General features: G+C 48.2%; 1 protein-coding gene across 1 annotated transcript in view; it reads right to left on the bottom strand.

The window, feature by feature from the left end:
- SSR2 (signal sequence receptor, beta (translocon-associated protein beta)) overlaps window positions 1-416 on the bottom strand; it is an 11237-nt gene extending 10821 nt beyond the window's left edge. The window contains exon 1 of the mRNA XM_015410823.1: window positions 359-416. The gene's annotated coding sequence lies outside the window, so the exon portion shown is untranslated. The remainder of the gene's footprint in view (window positions 1-358) is intronic.
- Between the last annotated feature and the right edge of the window lie 3097 nt (window positions 417-3513).

The following is a 3513-nucleotide window of genomic DNA, read 5'->3' as shown; positions in this document are numbered from 1 at the left end:
GTCTTCTCCCAAAGAATGGGGGGAGGCATTTTTTCCTCCCCCAACAATCGCCCCTTATGTGTCTTTACACGGTCCTTCATTCCAAATATCCCCTTTAATTTTTTGGGGACCCCCCCCCCCCCCAATAGGTTGCTTACATTTCTAGATCTTCCTCCCACTCCCAAGTTTGCACTTCCTCTGTCAAGACTCCCAATTTTCTCTCTGCCAGCATCGTCCATTCAATCGCCTCTTTCCCCCTTTTCTCTACCAGATGCCACAAACAAATTAATCTCCTCCCCCCGGAACCTTCTGCATTTCCTCTGCCCGAACCTCCCAACTACTTTCTTCCTCAACCATGCCAGAGACTGGATTCTCCCACCTTTGCTTCTGCCGCTGCCAACAGAACGGAAGAGAGCGTCAGCACTACCCGGTCGGGCCGAGCGAGCTCGCCGGAACCCCGCCCCTCGAAACGTCGCGTGGCTTCCGCCTGCTGCCGCAGAGCCTGCAGGGAAATGTAGTAATAAGTGGGACTTAGCAAAACGTAACCTCAGCACAAGAGTGTGCCGTTTCCCTAAAAACTTAAGACAAATGTAGGCTACCGGGGGGGGGGATCTAAAAGGTGCAGCGGCGCAATATTTTGATCGGACAAACTCAAAGGTTGGGTGACTTATTAAAGTGGTCTTCTGCGACAAGTTATTCCGCTTGCTCCCAAGAGAACTGCTGTCAGGCGCAACCTTCTACAAGCTACGCAACCAGGTTTACCTTTACCCAATTTCATTCTCCCATCTCTCTTTAACTCTTGCATTTACGTGCTCATTTGCTGCCGTCCATTTATCCTACCGGCCACCCTTTCCAGTTTCAACTCTACTTAGGCATCTGGGCTCTGAGTGGCCTCTCCTAACGGCTTACCCCCCACCCTCTTTTTCTCCTGTAACTAGCTTTTGAGATCTTATTCCAGTTTTGTTTGAAGAAGTGTGTTTTGCACACGAAAGCTTACACTTTGAATAAAACTTTGTTGGTCTTAAAGGCGCCACCACTGGATCCAAACTTTGTTCTGCTGCTTCTGACCAACGTGGCTACCGATCTGAATCTACCTTTACCCCAGGCATACATGTCTGAAGACTAGAGGAGGTGGAGGTGAGATCTTCACAGGAGATGCATTCTGCATTGCACGTGATACTCATATTTTTCATAATCATTCATTTGGTATATTTGAGGGCAGGAAAGGCCAGTATTCCAAGAAGGTTCCAGGGCTGAGATCGGGTGAATCTCTCAGTATATATTTGCATATTATTTTATGACTGGACCTTAGGGTTACCAGCTCTCCTCTTTTTAGTGGACATATTCTCCTTTTTTTGGGTGTCTGCCCTGTTTGGTTTCTTTGAAAATGTCTTCTTTGGGGGCTGGAAGATCAGCAATACTCCTAGTTAGTAGCAATTATCACAGCTTAAATAGTAGGAGTATTTAAAATGAGATTTGTCAAAGTGATAACTTGCAATCGGGAAGTATGTCCTTTTTTTCTTTTTCTTTTCAAAATAGGGTGACCCTACTGGTCCTAATAAGCTATTTTTTTATTGTTTTATTTATTTAAAACATTTTAAAGTGGCCTTTCCACCACCCAATTTAGGGTCCCCCCCCCAATTAGCTTCTCTGCAATTATAGCCCTTTGTGCTTAATCCTGGCTGCTGTATGCCAGGCCCAAGGATAGCCCTTCAGGGAAGTAGACAGACTCAAGATTGTATGGACTTCCAGAGGAAGTAGGGAGGCCAGCCTCCAGGTGGGACATGGGGGTCCCCCAGAATTACAACTCATCACCAGACTACAGAGATCTGTTCCCCTGGAGAGGACGGATGCTTTGGAGGGTGGACTCTGTGGCACTGTACCCTGCTGAGGTCCCTGTCCTCCCCAGACTTCATCCCCAAATCTCCAGGAATTTCCCAACCTGGATCTGGCAACCATAAGAGGAACAGAGTCTCCAAGCCGTGGGTCAACAATCGAAGAATGTCTCTCTAGGCACTATCTGAACATGGCATGCTGCTGGTCCTGTCAAGAAGGTTTGTTTGGTTGATCTAAATAGTTGAGATGGAAACAAGAGAACAGGTGATCTTGGAATTTAGGGTTGCCAGCCTCCAGGTGGTGGCTGGAGATCTTCTGGAATTACAACTGCTCTCCAGGCTACTGAGATCGTTTCCCCTGGACAAAGTGGATGCTTTTGAAGGGAGATTCAAGGGCATTAGAGCCCACTTAGGTCCCTCCCCTCCTCAAAACCTTGCCCTCAGACTCCACCCACAAAATCTCCAGGAATTTCGTAACCCAGAGTTGGCAACCCTATCTCAGATGGATCTCAGGCCTTGCCTTTACCCCGGTACCCTAAAGTTGTGTTAGCCATACTTCATGTCTTCCATTATGGTTATAAAACTGAAAAAAGTAGGGCTTGTGTAGAAAAGGGAATTTGGCCTGCTGCTGTCGCTTGCCTTGGACGGCCAGTTTTTCTGCTGAATCAGTGCAAATCTGTCCCTGTCACCTGGTTTTCAGAGATGGACTTGCCCCTACACACAGATGCGCTATTCAGGCATTGTGGCCAATAGCCACTGATTGCTCTGTTCTCCATGAATGTGTATAAGAACACAAAGGAATTTCTAGTCAGTTGTGGTTTTACAAAGAAGACACAAGTTCAAACTGGTGCTCGGGCATAAGACTCACCAGATTATGGTGGTGGAAAGTGCAATGAAGTTACAGTAGGGTCTTCAAGGCCAGGGTAGTTTTGCCATTGCCTGCCTCTGCGTAGCAGCCCTTGACCAACCCTTGATGGTCTCCCGTCCAAGTACTAACCAGAGACAACTCTGCTGAGGTTCTGAGACCTGATGGCTAGCCTGGGTCATCTTGGGTCTCACCAGAGATGCTTGGGAAGGTCACCTTTGTACTGCCTAGCTTACCTCGCAGAGCCTGTAGTTAGGCTAAACAAAAATTAGGGATGTTGTAAGAACTGACTTAGCCTGTTAGAAAAGCTGTAGAATAGAATGAATGTCACGTTAGGCAAGTAGGATTGACTGAAAGACCTCTTTGGATGTTTCCCCCCACTTCTGCGATGTTCCACATAATGGATTAAGAATATAAGGAAAGCCAGTGTTGGATCAGGCCAATGGCCCATCTGTGTCACATAGTAGCCAAAACCCAGGTGCCATCAGAAGAAGAAGAAGAAGAGATTGGATTTATACCCCGCCCTTCACTTGGAGTCTCAGAGTGGCTTACAAACTCCTTTCCCTCCCCCTCCCCACAACAGACACCCTGTGAGGTGGGTGGGGCTGAGAGAACTCTGCCACAAACTGCTCTTTTTCAAGGACAGCTGTGCCAGAGCTTGTGACTGACCCAAGGTCACATCAGCAGGTGCAAGTGGAGGAGTGGGGAATCAAACCCGCTTCTCCCAGATTAGAGTCCGCGCACTTAACCACTACACCAAACTGGCTCAGGAGGTCCACCAGCGGGGCCAGACCTCCAGAAGCCCACCCACTGTTCCACCCCCCCCCCCACCCC

The sequence above is a fragment of the Gekko japonicus genome, unplaced genomic scaffold (genome assembly GCF_001447785.1).
Source record: "Gekko japonicus isolate JY-2015 unplaced genomic scaffold, Gekko_japonicus_V1.1 scaffold42, whole genome shotgun sequence".
Taxonomy (NCBI): domain Eukaryota; kingdom Metazoa; phylum Chordata; class Lepidosauria; order Squamata; family Gekkonidae; genus Gekko; species Gekko japonicus.
This window is presented reverse-complemented; position numbering and strand designations above follow the sequence as displayed.